We start from the raw sequence: 20719 nt of genomic DNA, 5'->3' as shown, positions 1-20719 counted from the left end.
TTGGAGAGAGACCATGTAAAACACACAGTTATACGGCTTTGGAGAGAGACCATGTAAAAACACACAGTAATGCGGCTTTGGAGAGAGACCATGTAAAACACACAGTAATGCGGCTTTGGAGAGAGACCATGTAAAAACACACAGTAATGCGGCTTTGGAGAGAGACCATGTAAAAACACACAGTTATACGGCTTTGGAGAGAGACCATGTAAAAACACACAGTAATACGGCTTTGGAGAGAGACCCTGAGTTTGGTTTTCTCTTGCATGCCACAATAATCCCTAATTGCCCTCTGGAGCCTTGTCAGTCACCAGTTTGGGAGATGATGACTTGACTCTCCAGTCAGAGATTGATTTGACTAAATAAGAGGGCTTCCTTGTAAGGCCAAGTCAGGCCGACGGTAGTCTACCAAAAACCATGTCAAGCATTTGGGCCTGGGAGCATTCTTTCCTAAGGCGTCATATCAGAGGACCAGCGGTCTGCTGTCTAGAGGGCTCTGTTCTCTCCCTCAGAGGACTAGTGGTCTGCTGCCTACAGGGCTCTGTTCTCTCCCTCAGAGGACTAGTGGTCTGCTGCCTACAGGGCTCTGTTCTCTCCCTCAGAGGACTAGTGGTCTGCTGCCTACAAGGCTCTGTTCTCTCCCTCAGAGGACTAGTGGTCTGCTGCCTACAGGGCTCTGTTCTCTCCCTCAGAGGACCAGTGGTCTCATATTAACCCCCGGAAAATTAGATCAGGCTGGGTCAGGTTACACACACACACACACACACACACACACACACACACACACACACACACACACACACACACACACACACACACACACACACACACAGTACTAGTCAAAATTACACACCTACTCATTCCAGGGTTTTTCTTAATTTTTACTATTTTCTGCATTGTATAATAATAGTGAAGACATCAAAATTATGAATTAACACATATGGAATCATGTTGTAACCAAAGAAGTGTTAAACAAATCAAAATAGATTTTAGATACTTCAAAGTAGCCACCCTTTGCCTTGATGACAGCTTTGCACACTCTTGGCATTCTCTCAACCAGCGTCATGAGGTAGTCACCTGGAATGCATTTCAATTAACAGGTGTGTCTTGTTAAAAATTAGTTTGTGGAATTTCATTCCTTCCTAATGCGTTTGAGCCAATCAGTTGTGTTGTGACAAGGTAGGGGTGGTATACAGAAGACAACCCTATTTGGTAAAAGACCAAGTCCATTTATGACAAGAACAGCTCAAATAAGCAAAGAGAAACGACAGTGCATCATTACTTAGGACATGAAGGTCAGTCAATCCGGAAAATGTCAAGAACTTTGAATGTTTCTTCAAGTGCAGTCGCAAAAACCATCAAGGGCTATGATGAATCTTCTCTCATGACGACCGCCACAGGAAGGGAAGACTCAGAGTTACCTCTGCTGCAGAGGATAAGTTCATTAGAGTTAACTGCACCTCAGATTGCAGCCCAAATAAATGCTTCACAGATTTCAAGTAACAGACACATCTCAACATCAACTTTTCAGAGAAGACTGCATGAATCAGGCCTTTATGGTCGAATTGCTGCGAAGAAAACAATACTAAAGGACACCAAGAAGAAGAGACTTGCTTGGGCCAAGAAACATCAGCAATGGACATTAGACCGGCGGAAATCTGTCCTATGGTCTGATGAGTTCAAATGTGAGAGTTTTGGTTCCAACTGCCGTGTCTTTGTGAGACACAGAGTAGGTGAACGGATGATCTTTGCATGTGTGGTTCCCACCGAGAAGCATTTGTTTTTCAACAGGACAATGACCCAAAACACACCTCCAGGTTGTTTAAGGGCTATTTGACGAAGGATAGTGATGGAGGGCTGCATCAGATGACCTGGCCTCCACAATCACCCGACCTGAACCCAATTGAGATGATTTGGGATGAATTGGACCGCAGAGTGAAGGAAAAGCAGCCAACAAGTGCTCAGTGTATGTGAGAACTCCTTCAAGACTGTTGGAAAAGTATTCCTCATGAAACTAGTTGAGAGAATGCCAAGAGTGTGCAATGCTGTCATCAAGGCAAAGGATGGCTACTTCGAAGAATATAAAGTATATTTTGATTTTGTTTAACACTTTTTTTGGTTACTACGTGATTCCATATGTGTTATTTCATAGTTTTGATGTCTTCACTATTATTCTACAATGTAGATGATAGTAAAAATAAAGAAAAACCCTGGAATGAGTAGGTGTGTCCAAACTTTTGACTGGTACTGTACATACACATACAAACATTCATACACGCACACGCTTGTATACACACACACACCCTCAACACACAGGGGTGGCAGGGTAGCCTAGCGGTTAGAGCGTTGGACTAGTAACCGAAAGGTTGCATGTTTAAATCCCTGAGCTGACCAGGTACAAATCTGTCGTACTGCACCTGAACAAGGCAGTTAACCCGCTGTTCCTAGGCCGTCATTGAAAATAAGAATTTGTTCTAAACTGACTTGCCTAGTAAAATAAGGCACATAAACACAAGTGTGCTCTGAGGTCAGCTGCTCTGTTAAATGTCATGGTAACAAGTGTGGACAGATAAGCTTAGAATGATTGAAACTCTGCTTCAAAGTGAGCATAATCTCAAAGTGTTTCCCAACCAGCTCAAATGCTTAGACACCAAGAGCCAACTATTCCCCCTTTTTTCCAAATCAAACCGGACCCATAATATCCCAATAGCTTTACCACAAGCCTGCTAAAACGAACACACTGTCATGTTAATACTGTAATAAAAAATAGCAATAACTTTTTTCCCTTGACTTTATAAATAGTGGATGACAGAATTGCCATACCTGCTGAAAGATGACCGGCAAGCCAAGAGAAATATCCAAATGCATTCTAAGATCCTTGTCCATCAACAATAGTGGGCTAAATACATAAATATGACGAGTGAGAGAAGCCTAGGTTGAGACACACAGCTAAACAGCTAAAAGAGGCCCCGGATGGTTCTAAGCGCCAGTCGCAGGTACACTAAGAAAGTCTGTCTGCCTCCCAAATGGCACCCTATTCCGCATATAGCGCACTACTTTTGACCAGGGCCCATAGAGCTCTGGTAAAAAAAAAAGTGCACTATCTCAGCAATAGTGGCATTTTGGACACACTCTTAGGCTGCAACTGGATCCTGAGTCTCTTTCAACAAATGGAGATCGCTGCTATACCCGACACCCAAACAACAGAGGCTAGCAAGAACTTCTTATTAATAATGAAAGGGGCAGAGACCACACAACACATGGCTATAGCCCTTATTGTCATACTGTCCTTATTGGAGGCAAGTTAACACATGGTCAGGTAGTGGGGCACTATTGTCAACTTGGAACATTCTGGTATTAAGGCCTATGGTCATGAAGACATGACCTGACGAATGGGGAGATAAGATGAAATGTGGCCAGGTAACAATACCTTTTGTACTGAAAATACCTGGCCAAATCTAACTGACTGTAGCTCAGGGCCTGAAGCAAGGATATGCATATTCTTGGTACCATTTGAAAGGAAACACTTTGAAGTTTGTGGAAATGTGAATTGAATGTAGGAGAATATAACACAATAGATCTGGTAGAAGAAAATAAAAAGAAAAAAACTACTTTTTTTTCTACCACCATCTTTGAAATGCAACAGAAAGGCCCCAAATCTAGCCATCACTCTGGTTTTAATTCCGATGGTGTCCACAAGATGGCAGCAGAGTATGTGCAGACGGATAACTTGAAGAATTAGCAAACTACATGACTTTTAGTGTGAAGTCACCCAGGTACATTTGGGAAAATCGTGAAGGAGACATTCACATTACATTTTTCTGCAAGAATATCGTCAAATCTGTATACTTGGAATTTGATTTAGTTTTTCCAGTATTAGTAGCCATATTATAAGTTCAACATTTGCAAAACACCCAGTTTTCATAACTTTCATAACTAACATTTTGCGACAGATACAGGGTCCCGACACTGCCGTAAAGCCCAATTAATTGGCTATCTAGCTAGCTTTGTTTGACCCCGATTGGTGCTTATTTGACAAAGATAAAGTCGATCAAATGAAGACCGGCCACGTCATCGACGTGCCATGAAGGGGTCACTCTCTGATCAAATTTGGTGTCCTATAGGATATCTTCTTGGCGCTACGGATCCCTTTAGCGGGATCCTTTTCCTAAACAACCGCTGAATTGCAGGGCGCCAAATATTACAACAAATATTTATAATCATGCAATCACAAGTGAAATATACCAAAACACAGCTTAGCTTGTTGTTAATCCACCTGTCGTGTCAGATTTTGAAAATATGCTTTACAGCGAAAGCAATCCAAGCTTTTGTGAGTGTATCAATCAATGCTAGAACAGCTAGCCCCAAATTAGCATGGTCACGAAAGTCAGAAAAGCAATAAAATTAATCGCTTACCTTTGATAATCTTCGGATGTTTGCACTCACGAGACTCGCAGTTACACAATAAATGTTGTTTTTGTTCGATAAATATTACTTTTATAACAAAAAAACGACATTTGGGCTGCGCGTTATGTTCAGAAAACCACAGCCTCGTTCCGTTCGACGAAAATTCCAAAAAGTATCCGTAAAGTTCGTAGAAACATGTCAAATGTTTTTTATAATCAATCCTCAGGTTGTTTTTAACATACATAATCGATAATATTTCAACCGGACCGTAACCTATTCAATAAAAGAGAGAAAGAAAATGGAGAGCTACGCCTCTCGCGCGCAGGAACTAATCAAAGGACACCTGACTAGTTTTGAAGAAGCTCATTTTTCAAAATAAAAGCCTGAAACTATGTCTAAAGACTGGTCACAGCCTGAGGAAGCCATTGGAAAAGGAATCTGGTTGATACCCCTTTAAATGGAAGAAAGACGGGCAATGAAACACAGATTTAAAAAGAAAAATAAATCACTTCCGGGTTAGATTTCCTCAGGTTTTCGCCTACAAAATCAGTTTTGTTATACTCACAGACAATATCTTTGACAGTTTTGGAAACTTTGGAGTGTTTTCTATCCTAACCTGTAAATTACATGCATATTCTACGATCTGGACCTGAGAAATAGTCCGTTTACCTTGGGAACGTTTTAAAAAAAAATAAAAATAAAAAACTGACCCCTAGCGTCAAGAAGTTATACTACACCCCTAATGATATTGTGAAGTCTGGTTACGTTCTAGGATCTCTGAGGAATACATACGAACGTGATTTGAGTGGTTGAACCAACGTTTAGGGTTAGATTTTCACAGATTCCTTTCTTTGCAAATCGAACAAGTGGAAATACAAAATCGATCGTGCATGCTATATGGACCTTTTTAGGATATTATTTTATCTAACATAACGACACTTCATGTTATCTCTGGGACCCTTTGGATGATAAATCAGAGCAAGATTTCAGAATGTATGTACACAGGTGCAATTATCAAACCTATGAAAAAAGTGTTTTTTTAGGAGCTCTCCTCAAACAATAGCATGTCATTTTTCGCAGTAATAGCTACTGTAAATTGGACAGTGCAGTTATATTAACAAGACTTTAAGCTTTTAACCGATATAAGACAATTATATGTACCGACATCTGTTGTTCCTCTAAAATCTGCGATCGTGACACAAGGAGCTGCATGATTTACAACTGTCCCGTTAACGAGACGGCTATCTCTAAGAAGTTTTAATGTCCCGTTGGTAGGACAGGGCTCTCGAGTGGCGCAGTGGTCTGAGGCACTGCATCTCAGTGCAAAAGGTGGCACTACAGTCCCTGGTTCGGTTCCAAGCTGTATCACATCCGGCTGTGATTGGGAGTCCCATAGGGCGGCGCACAATTGGCCCAATGTCGTCCGGGTTTGGCCGGGATAGGCCGTCATTGTAAATAAGAATTTGTTCTTAACTGAGTTGCCTAGTTAAATAAAGGTTAAAAAAAATTACATATCCTTGATCGGAGCTCATCCATTTTGTTATCCAATGATTGCACGTTGGCTAATAGGACTGATGGTAGAGAGGGTTTACTCACTCGCCTACGAATTCTCCGAAGGCAGCCCGACATCTTTTCTTCACCCAAATGTCGGCGATTTGGGCCCGTTCCCAAGAAGGCAGTATATCCATTCGCGTCGGACTCATTAAAGAAAAAATCTTCTTTGTCCAGTTCGAGGTGAGTAATCGCTGTTCGGATGTCCAGATGTTATTTTTCGGTCATAAGTGACGGTAGCAGCAACATTATGTACAAAATAAGTACAAAAATAAGTTACAATCAACGTGAAAAAACAAACAAAATACCACAGTTGGTTAGGAGCATGTAAAACAGCAGCAGTCCACTCCGGTGCCATTCTGTAGGTCTAGTTATGTTGTGCTAGCTAGCGAACATGCTAATGTTTGGCACGCTAAACATTTGGCTCAGGACTGGCATTATAGGATTATGGAGAGTGAATTAAATAGTTTCTTCATCTTGCTAGGTAGTTATCTAGCTGTGGTCATCCGGCTAGTATCAACAAGGGCTTTCTACAAAATAGCAACAATAGTGCAGCTAGCTAGTTCACTAACATTGTAATCTAGACCATAAACTAAGGAACACAGATAGACATATATTGCCAAACAACGGTACTGCAACCTTCTGGTTAGGACTGTTTGAACAAGGCTGAGTGGCTGACGACTTCAAGGTCTTTGCTGTGTGAACACAAAAGAGATTGACTGTCGAGTATGCTGGGTTAAAAACAACCAAATTTGTGTAAATATTGGACTGAACACATGTTGGGTTATTTTGACCCAGCCATTTGGGACACAAACAAACCATTGTTTTCTTTAAGTTGACCTATGATCCACCGGGTCAGATCAGAAGACTGGAGGTTTGGCTAAGTACGGGCATGGCTTTCATATAATTATTTTTGGCCACTTGTGAGAGTAAATGTCATTCAGCTTAATTTGTCCTGTTGTATGGTCAACACATGTTAATATGACACTTTAAAAAGGCTTTAAAAAGGCAAGAGTGTGAGTTACTTTCGTGCCTATGTACAGTTGAAGTCGGAAGTTTACATACACTTAGGATGGAGTCATTAAAACTTGTTTTTCAACCAGTCCACAATTTTTTGGTTAACAAACTATAGCTTTGGCAAGTCTACTTTGTGCATGACACAAGTTTTTTTTTCTTTTTTTCCCACCTTTATTTAACCAGGTAGGCTAGTTGAGAACAAGTTCTCATTTGCAACTGCAACCTGGCCAAGATAAAGCAAAGCAGTTCGACGCATACAACAACACAGAGTTACACATGGGATTAACAAACATACAATCAATAATACAGTAGGAAAATCTATATACAGCATGTGCAAATGAGGTAGGATAAGAGAGGTATACAATAAATAGGCCACGGTGGCAAAGTAATTACAATATAGCAATTAAACACTGGAATGGTAGGATGTGCAGAAGATGAATGTGCAAGTTGAGATACTGGGGTGCAAAAGAGCAAAATAAATAAATACAGTATGGGGATGAGGTAGATTGGATGGGCTATTTACAGATGAGCTATGTACAGGTGCAGTGATCTGTGAGCTGCTCTGACAGCTGGTGCTTGAAGCTAGTGAGGGAGGTAAGAGTCTCCAGCTTCAGAGATTTTTGCAGTAATTTTTCCAACAATTGTTTACAAACAGATTATTTCACTTATAATTCATGGAAGAAGCCACTGCTCCAAAACCGCCATAAAAAAGCCAGACTACGGTTTGCAACTGCACATGGGGACAAAGATCGTACTTTTTGGAGAAATGTCCTCTGGTCTGATGAAACAAAAATAGAACTGTTTGGCCATAATGACCATCGTTATGTTTGGAGGAAAAAGGGGGAGGCTTGCAAGCAGAAGAACACCATCCCAACCGTGAAGCACTGGGGTGGCAGCATCATGTTGTGGGGGTGCTTTGCTGCTGGAGGGACTGGTGCACTTCACAAAATAGATGGCATCATGAGGATGGAAAATTATGTGGATATATTGAAGAAACATCTCAAGACATCAGTCAGGAAGTTAAAGCTTGGTTTCAAATGGGTCTTCCAAATGGACAATGACCCCAAGCATACTCACAAAGTTGTGGCAAAATGGCTTAAGGACAACAAAGTCAAGGTATTGGAGTGGCCATCACAAAGCCCTGACCTCAATCCTATAGAAAATTTGTGGGCAGAACTGAAAAAGCGTGTGCGAGCAAGGAGGCGTAAAAACCTGACTCAGTTACACCTGCTCTGTCAGGAGGAATGGGCCAAAATTCACCCAACTTATTGTGGGAAGCTTGTGGAAGGCTACCCGAAATGTTTGACCCAAGTTAAACAATTTAAAGGCAATGCTACCAAATACTAATTTAGTGTATGTAAACTTCTGACCCACTGGGAATGTGATGAAAAAAATAACCCAACCTGTGTTCTGTCCACTATTTACCTAGCATTTTTTTGTGCGCAACGGGCAGGTCTGTCTCACTGTCTGGAGGTTCTGGCTGCTATATGATTGGATAGAGAGCAATCCGTACATCTGCTTCTCTCATGTTAGTGGGCAAGTGTGCATGATTGTAATCCATACCCAACCCTCCAGTAAGTTGTGACGAACTCACTTACAAAACTCTGTTTTGGACGAGACAGACTTTATGACCAAAATTATCCTATTTTTTAGTCACTTTTGAGACTAGAATTAATGTTTCTAACCGACGTAGGCTGTTTAAATCAGAGAAATTGTTTTCTAAGGGGCAGTTGACCTTAAAAACATCTGTCACTAATAATACACCACAGCTTACTATTGCTGGAAAGGTTTTATGAGATTGATGTGTTCCGCTCCTTTGGCAAGAAACAACTATCAGACCAAAAGGTCCTTTGAAGTCAATTCTCAGCCATCGCCGACAACACCATTTTGGTCAGAGAAGAACAGGCAAAGCGAGAGGGATAACTGGGCCCAAAATCTGTCTTGTCCAGCAGGTGGCGTTTTTTTCCTTAAATTTCGCTAACCAAGCGAGTGTTGGTATGGAGGTCAAGGAGAGTGTCGAATTTAGTTAACAAAACATTGAATGGCTTATTTGCTACGTGGGGCTTATTTGATAGAATGGAAGTTTTGTAATGATTAGGTTGTTACGAGTGTACTGATATAATTAGGACACGTGACATCCCGGCAACTTTGAGAAGAAACACTTTATATCTGAGTTCTTCCAGTTCGTCATTAGTTACCACAGCCACAGAGTCATGAACCCAGCCTATTTCTACAATTTATCTTCTTAAAATATGACTTTAAACCTAATACTAACCTTAACCACACTGCTAACTTTAAGCCTAAACCTAACCTTAAATTAAAATCAAAAAGCACATTTTTGTTTTCATGAATTCTTACAAAACAGCTTTGTGGCTGTGGTAACTAGTGGAAACCGTTATGCCCTTTCAATGGCTAGAATGGTCCCACCTGACCTTGCCTCCTTCTTTCTGCTTTCCATTTTTGAAGACATTTATTTTAATTGTTAGCGCGGCCACTTGAGTATCTGATCAAAATAATGGATCATCTGTGTTTTGGTTCAATCTTCTACCGTCAATCTCTTCCCGATGACGTCACTGGCGTTTCCGTGACACTGCTCCCCAGTTAGATGGAACGCCTTAGCAATGGCTTTGCCCCTGTTTGCTGCCTCTCTTCTTTGCTTTCATATGAGAATGACAGACCTACAAAACACAGGAGTCAAATGCAAATGCAATTTACAACCTGCTGTCTAGCCTTCTCCCTCCACTGACACCAACCATGACGTAAATAACGGCCCTCAAATCCCATTAATACGCCCTGAGCGGACACTGCCCTGTGTTCCACAGTGGGTGTGGAACTAATGCTACATGAAAGGGCCACACAGAAAGTGAGGGCCTGGAGGAGAGGGCGGGTTGTGCAAGTGGAGAGGGGGGCCATGCCCAGACCTGGGTCCCTACGCACAGCCCCCCCCAAAAAAAACATCATTTCAGAGCCCAAGTAGAATTCTGGAGGTGTTTTTGTTCGTGTTGTTCCACCACACAGTCAAAAGCCTACGGTAAAACAGACACATTCTCAGGAGGTTAGGCTACCATCGCTAAAGGATGGACCAGCTTGTTAAGGAAGTGGTGAGAGGCCACAAAAACCAGAGAGAGTGAGGAGTGCTGTGCCCTATTCCCTTTTATAGTTCACTACTTTTGAATAAAGCCCCATTGGCCCTGGTCTAAAGTAGTACACTATATGGGGGGCCCTGGTCTAAAGTAGTACACTATATGGGGGGCCCTGGTCTAAAGTAGTACACTATATGGGGGGCCCTGGTCTAAAGTAGTACACTATATGGGGGGTCCTGGTCTAAAGTAGTACACTATATGGGGGGCCCTGGTCTAAAGTAGTACACTATATGGGGGGCCCTGGTCTAAAGTAGTACACTATATGGGGGGCCCTGGTCTAAAGTAGTACGCTATATGGGGGGGCCCTGGTCTAAAGTAGTACACTATATGGGGGGGCCCTGGTCTAAAGTAGTACACTATATGGGGGGCCCTGGTCTAAAGTAGTACACTATATGGGGGGAGCCCTAGTCTAAAGTAGTACACTGTCTGGGGGGGCCCTGGTCTAAAGTAGTACACTATATGGGGGGAGCCCTGGTCTAAAGTAGTACACTGTCTGGGGGGGGGCTGGTCTAAAGTAGTACACTATATGGGGGGGTGCCCTGGTCTAAAGTAGTACACTATATGGGGGGAGCCCTGGTCTAAAGTAGTACACTGTCTGGGGGGAGCCCTGGTCTAAAGTAGTACACTATATGGGGGGAGCCCTGGTCTAAAGTAGTACACTGTCTGGGGGGGCCCTGGTCTAAAGTAGTACACTATATGGGGGGAGCCCTGGTCTAAAGTAGTACACTGTCTGGGGGGGCCCTGGTCTAAAGTAGTACACTATATGGGGGGAGCCCTGGTCTAAAGTAGTACACTGTCTGGGGGGGCCCTGGTCTAAAGTAGTACACTATATGGGGGGGCCCTGGTCTAAAGTAGTACACTGTATGGGGGGCTGGTCTAAAGTAGTACACTATATGGGGGGGCTGGTCTAAAGTAGTACACTATATGGGGGGGCTGGTCTAAAGTAGTACACTATATGGGGGAGGGGCTGGTCTAAAGTAGTACGCTATATGGGGGGCTGGTCTAAAGTAGTACACTATATGGGGGGGCCCTGGTCTAAAGTAGTACACTGTATGAGGGGCTGGTCTAAAGTAGTACACTATATGGGGGGGCTGGTCTAAAGTAGTACGCTATATGGGGGGCCCTGGTCTAAAGTAGTACACTATATGGGGGGAGCCCTGGTCTAAAGTAGTACAATATATGGGAGGGGACATAAAAGACTGTAAAAACACCAGCATATCAGCTCCAAGTGATTTTATTTTTGGAAGTCTGTTCCAACGTATAATAGAGATAATAGCATAATAGAGAGACTGGTAAGTGCCAAAATAAAAGAAACACGGAAATAGGGTCGTAATAGGGCGTCGGGGCACCACGAGCCAGAACAGCTTCAATGCACCTTGGAACAGATTCTACAAGTGTCTAGAACTGTATCGGAGAGATTTAACACCATTTGGTGTTTTGTTGATGGTGGAAAACATTGTCTCAGGTGCCGTTCCAGAATCTCCCATAAGTGTTCAATTGGGTTGAGATCTGGTGACTGAGAAGCCATGGTATATGGTTTACATTATTTTCATGCTCATCAAACCATTCAGTGACCACTCATGCCCTGTCATCCTATGGGCGCATAGCCATTGTAACCAAAATAATGGCCTGCATAGCATTTTTATACATCACCCTAAGCATGATGCATGCTTAGGGTGATGATTAATTGCTTAATTAACTCAGGAACCACACCTGTGTGGAAGCACCTGCTTTCATTATGCTATGTATCTCTCATTTACACAAGTGGTTCCATTATTTTGGCAGTTACCTGTATATGTGATCATATACAAATGTATGCTTGAAAGGTTTTATGTTCTGGCCCCCTGACCAACTGCTTATGAAAAAATGGTCCCCGCGGATTAATCTAGTTGATGATCCTTGATATAGGGTGCAATTTGTGGTGCAGTTAAGAGTTCCCTCACAAGGTTCCCTGAGGAACCCTCCACTGCATTAACACTGACTGTAAGGAGGAGGAGATAGATATTACCCTCATTTGTACTGCACACACAATGGATTTCTACGTTCACCCCCTAACACAACTCCCATACTCCATCTCCCAGTAGTTTAACACTAAAGACCTTCCAGCCCGTAGACCTCTTCCAGCTTTCCAATTAGAACTTAGGGAGAGAGAAGGGGGTATAGAGAGAGGCAGTGGAGGTAGACCGTGAAAGAGGGAAGCAAATGAGGTAGAGACAGAAGGGTAAGGCTATCTCATCTCATGCTAACCCACTTGTTTATTATTAGTGACATAAACAGACATTATTGAGGGCAGTACATTAAACTCCCCGGGTTAAAAGGTCAACAGCTGGAAGTCGGCACATATTATCCATTACGTTGATCAGATACTACTGATTGATCAAGTGACTGCTGTAACAATTCAAAATAAATGTCTTCAAAAATGGAAGGAAGTGGGAGGAGGTAAGATCAGGTGCGACCATTCTAGGCAATGAGAGGGCAGATGAATGTGTGAACAACAGGCACAACTCCCATATAATTTTTTTTTTGTCAAAGTTACTGGGATGCCACGTGTCCAATTTATATCAGTACACTCATAACAGCCTAAGCATTACAAAACTTATATTCGATCAAATAAGCCACAGGTAGCAAATAAGCCATTACATTTTTTGTTAACCAAATTCAAAGCTCTCTTGTTGACCTTCATAAAAAAAAAACGTCCTCTCTGGGGGTCGGCCCGGCATCAGCTACTGATGGTGTTTGGTGTCAAGTTAATGTCTGCCTGGAATATTTCTAAAATTGTCATGGAATGGGCCTGGCCATCATCTCTGCCCCACGGAGAAGGTTGATGAAAGTGAACAGAAAAAAAACATTTTGTTTTTGTGCCTGGAGTTTCACGTAGGAACGTCCTGCTAACCTGGCAAAGTATTGTCCTGACTAAAGTTACTAAAGACAGCATGACTGTGTCTTTAAACATGCCAACCACTTCAGTTTTAGCTGACTTCTGAAACATTTGTAATTCATCAGGGATTGCACGAATTTACTCTTTTGGCAGTGGACATTTCCTTAAAAACAACTTGAGAAAATAAAAGAGGACTTGCCTTGAAGTTTCATAGTGTATTCTGCCTTTGGGCTCGGGTTGAGGGAGAAATCTGTGAGACCTCCTTTATAGTCTATAAAAGCCATAGCGGTGCTAGCTTCATCAACCAGACAACGTATTCACAAAGCATCTCAAAGTAGGAGTGCTGATCTAGGATCAGGTCTCCCAGGTCCCTCCCTGTCTTGTTTATTATGATCTAAAAGGCAAGACTGATACTACATCCTGCACTGTTACTCGGACGCTTTGTGAATACAGGCCCTGGACTTCCATTGAGAATAACAGTATAACCTTGGGTTGGAAATGTGAGGAGGAGAGCAGGCCGACACTGTGTGAGCGATGGATTAAACCAAGGGACTCCAGAGGGTAGGGAACGAAACACGAACTGACCTCGCCTTGACACACGCTTTGGCCGCACAGATGCAGACAGAAGAGGAGAGACAGACAATAACAACGGAGTAAGCCACTGGTGGAACAACGCATGGCAAAATGCTAACTGTAGACCAATATGTTATCATTCAAATTCATGGTGATGGGTTAAGAAAACAACAGTCGTTAATCATAACAGGTTAACTCTATGGGCCGCTTTCCCAGACACAGATTAAGCTTAGTGTCTTGTGATTAAGCCAAATATGTGAGAATATGTGTCTTGGGAAGCCAGACTTAAATGGTTCAGTATATTTAGTTAGTTTAGTTCTATTTACAAGGATATTTTTGTATGTTATGTCTCTGTACAGGTCCATTCTCCATTTATTTCCTGGAGGAACCTCTGCTAGTTTAGCTACATCAAGCACAGTGCTTCCAGCCAAGCTAGACATTACAATCAAACACATATACTGTATGCATCAGCTGAAGCATAACGGGTTCCTACTACAGAGCATTCAGAGCCCTTGTCAGACCCCTAGACTTTTTACACATTTTGTTAAATTACAGCTTTATTCTAAAATTGATCAAATAGTTTTTTTTTTATATATATATATATATATATAAGGTCCCACATGTATACTTATGTAAATGTGATATTTCATTTTTATTTTTTTTATTTGCACACAAAAAATCTAAATCGATTTGCTTTGTCATTATGGTGTATTGTGTGTAGATTGATGAGAGGAAAATGTATTTAATACATTTTAGAATAAGGCTGTAACATAACATGGAAAACGTCAAGGGGTCTGAATACTTTTCAAATGCACGGTATAGCAGTGGTCAATGGACTGAGCCACACCCACCATGCTATCTATACCCATGATCAGACAGTGGTCACGACAACACATTACCCCATCATGGCCCTCTTATGGTGATGGGTGGTGACTATGGGTGGAGGGTTGTGAAGGAGAGAGGAGGTTTTTAAAGTGGAATCCACCAATTACCACGCTTGTAGAGAGAAGCTAATTAAACAGTATGGGAGTACAGTCAGGGGCCAGAGCACAGGAGTTTGGTGACACCTTAATTGGGGAGGACGGGCACATGGTAATGGCTGGAGCGGAATATGTGGAAAGGTATCAACAACATCAAACATGTGGTTTCCATGGTTTGAGCCATTCCGTTCGCTCTGTTCCAGCCATTATTATGAGCTGTCCTCCCCTCAGCAGTCACCACTGGGCCAGAGCTAGGGGCCACATCTACATGTGTGGTTCATGTTAGTCAGTCAGGCAGGCCACTCCCCTTCCCAGCTGTTCAACAGGCCAGAGAAGAATGAGAGTGAGGACCTCTGCTAATGTGGCCTCAGGCAAGCAGCCAGTCATATACACATAACATACGACCATGAACATGTGCATGCACAAGCGCACACACACACACTCACACACACAGACACAGAGACACACACACAGACACACAGACACACACAGAGACCAATCAATCATTGTTGCCTACTTTTTAAAATTGTATTTAACCTTTATTTAACTAGGCAAGTCAGTTAAGAACAAATTCTTATTTACTATGACGGCCTACCCCGGCCAATAGTCAACTATAATCATTGTCATCTTACACAGCACCCACCCACACCCAACACACAGATTTACAGACTCCAACCAGCAATGGCCTCAGTGGTTTGCAGCCCAGGCCTAACTCTGAATAAAACCCCACACAATGCATATTTTCAGTGGGACACAAAGAGGGAATCGGATCCACTGAATGGTCTGGCCTGGCACATATTGGTCAATAATCCACTGAATGGTCTGGCCTGGCACATATTGGTCAATAATCCACTGAATGGTCTGGCCTGGCACATATTGGTCAATAATCCACTGAATGGTCTGGCCTGGCACATATTGGTCAATAATCCACTGAATGGTCTGGCCTGGCACATATTGGTCAATAATCCACTGAATGGTCTGGTCTGGCACATATTGGTCTATGATCCACTGAGTGGTTTGGCCTGGCACATATTGGTCTATGAGAGACATGGTAGGCCTTGATGAAGCCTTGAGGGCAGCAATTGGCAAGATGGGTGATGTGGGGGGCAATGAGTTAGCAGTTTCTCTGTTAGAGCACATGATTCCCTGTACAGTTATGAGTGGTGTCACTAGGGCTGTGGCAGTCATGAAATTTCATCAGACGGTTATTGTCATGCAAACGACTGCCGGTCTTAGGCGGTCACGAGTCATGACCGCAGTCAAATTCCATGTGACTGTTTAGTCATGGTAACTAGGCTTCTCCAAGCTTGGATGCTGCTGATGGTTATTAGTAGCCTACCAAACGTGCTCACTGCCTGGTACTCAGCACTCTACTGTGCCTCTAATCACTCTGACAACAATGCAAATGTAATCGAAAATCTAATCAAACACTTATTAAGATCCCATGAGCTCATGTTGCTCAACATTTCTATAGGCTATGCAATTGTGTGAGAAAACAGAGTTCTTATGGCCTCTATTAAAAAGAGGAGGATCCCATCAGCTTTCAATAGGCTAGCCCTACTATATTTATTTATTAGCTTTCCTAATATTAAGCACATTGCTTCGCTTTACAACAGGAGTATAGACTACCTGGCTGGTATGAAAATGAACCACTGGAAAACCGTCCTCCATTCGTTATGTGCCTAGATGACATGTATTTTATACCTCTGCCCCTGTTTCAAGACAGGTGCATGATAATGGTCTATTCTAAATAAAAACAAATTTCACACGATTAGTATTTAGTATACTATATGTAAAGACAAGATTAAATCAAGAATAGTCTGATGGGTGACAACATTAGCCTATCACTTGTGAATTATATATTTTCACTTGTGAATGATGCCAAGCTTGTATGCAGTAAGGTAAGAAACAGCACATGCCTTATGTTGCCTAGCCCATATGCCTACATGTTTTGATTAGGTATATTACAACTAAAGTGGCCAAATAACTTCTTAAAATTAACCACATGAATTAATCCGGCCCGGTCTCACAGTAATTGACCGTTAATTAACATAAAGATGTCTAGCATCTCCAGGCCTCCAAGCTTACAAGGCGCCTACAAGCCACTGATACGCGCCTTTCAAACATCTACATTTTAAAAAGTCTAATAAATCCATTTAATATATACCATCACAATACATCCATTATAGGCAGGTCTAAAGAAACAAGATATGAAGAAAATGTATTTCAGAAGAACAGAATATGAGGCCTACTGTATGTTATCTGGCTATGTGCCATTCTGTAAGCTGTAGGCTATTTCATTTAGCAGACAAGCTATGCTTATCAGTCCCGTGCCATTATTTTATACTGAGCAAATATATAAACGCAACATGAAACAATTTCAAGTATTTTACTGAGTTACAGTTCATATAAGGAAATCAGTCAATTTAAATAAATGAATGAGGCCCTGGGCAAGGGTGCAGCCATGGGTGGGCCTGGGAGGGCTGCTTTAGGCTGCTTTATTACAGACAGAAATACTCATCAGTTTCATCAGCTGTGTTGTGTGACAAAACTGCACATTTTATTGTCACCAGCACAAGGTGTGTGATGATCATGCTGTTTAATCAGCTTCTTGATTTGCCATACCTGTCAGGTGGATGTATTATCTTGGTAAAGAAGAAATGCTCATGAATGGATGCAAACCAATTTTAGAGGAATAAACTTTGGAACATTTCTGTGATCTTTTATTTCAGCTCATGAAACATGGGACCAACACTTTATATGTTGCGTTAATATTTTTGTTCAGTATATATCATATGATTTTATAGTGAGAAGAATATAATTGAACTAAAATAGAGAGGATATTTTTCCCATTACTGAGTGAGTGTGCATATGAAGTGGCTATGTTGAGCATAAAAGATATTTGAAACAGGTCCTATATGCTAGATTTAGAGTTATTTGCCAACTTTAGTTTGATACACTTTAGGTTGATACAAACCTTAGAATATCTTAGAAATCAAAACTAATATGGGCTGCATGATGGGACTTATGGTTATTGATGATTTGAGAAAGTAAAAAACAGTTCACTCTTTTCCTTGTCTCAAGGCTGCACCCGTTGTTCTCAAGTGATCATATTTTCACCCATCAGACTATTCTCAATTCTTGTCTTTACTAACATGTCAAATCAGTTTCGATTTAGAATGGACCATTCTAAATGGGGGGAAAAGACCATCTGTATGCACCCGAATATTGAATGGAGGCTGCTTTCCCATGCCTGGGTAAGCGGAGCATGTGCTTAATTAATATGAACAGCTGAGAAACGCAGAGTAATTACAATGTAGGTACACTATGTTACAATGTTATTATATCGTATTTACAACTGTGATACCAGTCGGTGATTTGGTCAATTGAAATGTATAGACTCATTGGAATTATCAAAAAGTTCACCACTCCATTAAAACGTACGAGAAAGAGGACGTGGTGATATCGGTATCAGCGCTTCCACAGTGCCCCAGACAGGCACAAAGTCCTCCAGTTACGCACTGTTCAGACGCCGAATTTATGGCGAGTCTAACTGAATAGAAATAAGAACGGACTGGCATGGTTAAGAGCTTTGATTGAGATACTGATTGTTTTCATACAACCTGCAGCAGACTTCCTCGTTGGTTTTTGGTCGAATACAGGCATGACAGGGACCTCTTACAGAATCTGATGCCATGATTCCGTTGTGATAGAGAAGAAACCTTTATTTGCATGCAATTAACATATATTAACAATCATTACCATTTCTCCCGACAGTGGAAGAACTGCTCTGGCGCACTGTATGAAACAGAGGTGTGCTTCACCCGTACCTCACCGAAAGAGCGGCAGACGCTGACAAACTTTCATGAAATTCCGAGGCGCACTCTATTGTTTTGGCTGGCACTCTGTCTCTGCTCTTCCAAATAGAAAGTTACATATTTTTTAGTTCAGTGCGGCGATAGAGCGCTGTTTGAACTAGGGCTTAAATATCCGGGACCTGCAGATGATGATAGCATTGCCATGGGAGATGCTATTGTAATGTGTCTCACAGACACAAAAGAAAGTGGGGTTATAAACATCCCAATTTGGGTAAATATTGAACATAAATTGGTCTATTTTGACCAAGCCAGTTGGGTCACTCAGTTGGGTTGTTGGGTTATTGATGCTGGGTTATTGAGCTATGAGCCACTGGATCAGATCAAAAGACTGGAGGCATGGTTTAGTAAGGGAGTGGCTTTAAGATAGCTCTTTTTGGCCACCCGTGAGAGTAAATGTCATTCCGGTTCTTATGTTTTGTTGTATTGTTATCTTGAAGTGGAGCACTGAAACGTTTGTGAGCCGTATGAGTTCATCAAGTACCTATGCATGTCCCAATGTTGGGAAAGTTACCACTTTGTTATAATACTTAAATAATGTTTTATTAATTTTATGTTAGATCATGTATTGTGCAAAATTATATAAGGAAAATGAAATATGCAGTGTACGAACTTAACATGATGAACAGGAATGCAATTTACACTTGGCCAAAAATAACTACCTGAAAGCCACACCCCCACTATAAGCCACACCTCCTGTCTTCAAAGAAAACAACCCAACTAAGTGGGTCAAAATAACTCAACATGTGTTCTGTCCACTATTTACCCAACTCTGGGTTGTTTTTAATCCACAATGTTTTAGAGTGCAGAGGCTCTGTATCAACCGACACAGTAACAGCAGTAACAGTGAGAAACAGTCTCAAAGATGCCATGAGCTCCGCTTTCTACTGATGAGCTTAGTGGTGTGTGTATGAGGCGAATGATTCTAAGACTTAGTCAGATACCAGGCAGTAATAGACAACTCTCAAGTTTATCCCATCACTAAGTTATATTGAAGTTAGTCTCTTAAAGAAGTACAGACAACCTCACAAGACCCCCATTCCGTCTTATGTGATCTCCCAGTCAGCAAATAGGAGAGAGTGTTTGCCAGACTTACCCCAGCCTCAGGTCAGCATCTTAAATGTTAAGTGTCCCCTGGAGTTTTCATTGTCGAGGCACAAGCCTCTGTCCCTGCCCTGCAACCTCCTCTCTCCTCGCAGCCCAACCGAGGAACTGGGAGCTCAACTGCCTCAGTCTTTGGTCAGGATTCGTGACCCTAAGATTTTTCTTGGGGAGAAAAAAGCCCACATCCCTCTGTCAGTCAAGCGGCTGAGCATAGTTTTAGCTGGGCGGCCATCCAAACAGACATGAAAACTATTCTATTTCTGTGTGCCATATGAGCCGCACCGCTCTATTTTGGAGAGACTCTGTGGTCGAGCATGTAATTGCCGAGTTCACCAGTTATGGCGAAAATCTAATTGTCAAATTGGTGGAGAAACCGCCAAGGGAAAAAGGTAAAGGACTTTTAAAGTCCCACAAAAAAAGGCATACTACATAAATAAATGAGGAACTAGGATCCAGATGTTGGAAAAGAAGGAGCGGGAGAAGAAAAGAGCTCGACGGCAGAACTTGCTATCGCAGCAGAATGAAATCACATTTCTGCCACCGCAAAATGGTGTTTACCTTCCTCTGAGAAGTCACAGGAGAAAAAGGGGGTTTGGGAAGGTAAGAGGAGGCTGTGAGTGTGTTGTTTCTGGACTTTTACCATGAGCCTTTCAGTGTGTCTGGTTGCATGTCAGCTTGGAAATGACTACCTGCTAGAAAAAGTGGGAGCTTTAAAAAAGAAGGGGGGAATCAAAATATAAACGGGAGTTCTGGTGGTTCGTGTTACGAGGGAACAGATGGAGGCTTTGGTCAGTCTGCATTGCCTCTAATGTTATTGCGAGGACCAGAGTTTTTCCTGCTCTGGTCACGAGGTCCAGAAAAAACTTCTAGCCATGGTTATTATATGTTTGAGTGAATGATTGGTCTTTTATGTTTGAAAGGTATGCACGAGCGCACGCATACAAACATACATACAAACACACACAAGGTATCTATTTTATGGCATGCATGAGAGTAGGATTAATAAGTATTGAGTTTCAGATAATCTGACGGCAAACATGCTAATTTCCTCTTAAATTTGACCTTATTTCCTGACATAACCAACAGGAAAGTGTTTGTAGTCGCTGTATGTGGAAGAGAGACTAACATTGCAAGGTGTGAAGATAATCCTCACTTATACTGGCTGTTTAACTGACTGATGTCATCGTTTTT

General features: G+C 42.0%; 1 protein-coding gene across 1 annotated transcript in view; it reads right to left on the bottom strand.

Annotated features, from left to right (window-relative positions):
• LOC139577524 (protein inscuteable homolog) overlaps nucleotides 1-19938 on the bottom strand; it is a 78355-nt gene extending 58417 nt beyond the window's left edge. The window contains exon 1 of the mRNA XM_071404567.1: nucleotides 19521-19938. The gene's annotated coding sequence lies outside the window, so the exon portion shown is untranslated. The remainder of the gene's footprint in view (nucleotides 1-19520) is intronic.
• Between the last annotated feature and the right edge of the window lie 781 nt (nucleotides 19939-20719).

Source organism: Salvelinus alpinus, chromosome 6 (assembly GCF_045679555.1).
Source record: "Salvelinus alpinus chromosome 6, SLU_Salpinus.1, whole genome shotgun sequence".
NCBI lineage: Eukaryota > Metazoa > Chordata > Actinopteri > Salmoniformes > Salmonidae > Salvelinus > Salvelinus alpinus.
This window is presented reverse-complemented; position numbering and strand designations above follow the sequence as displayed.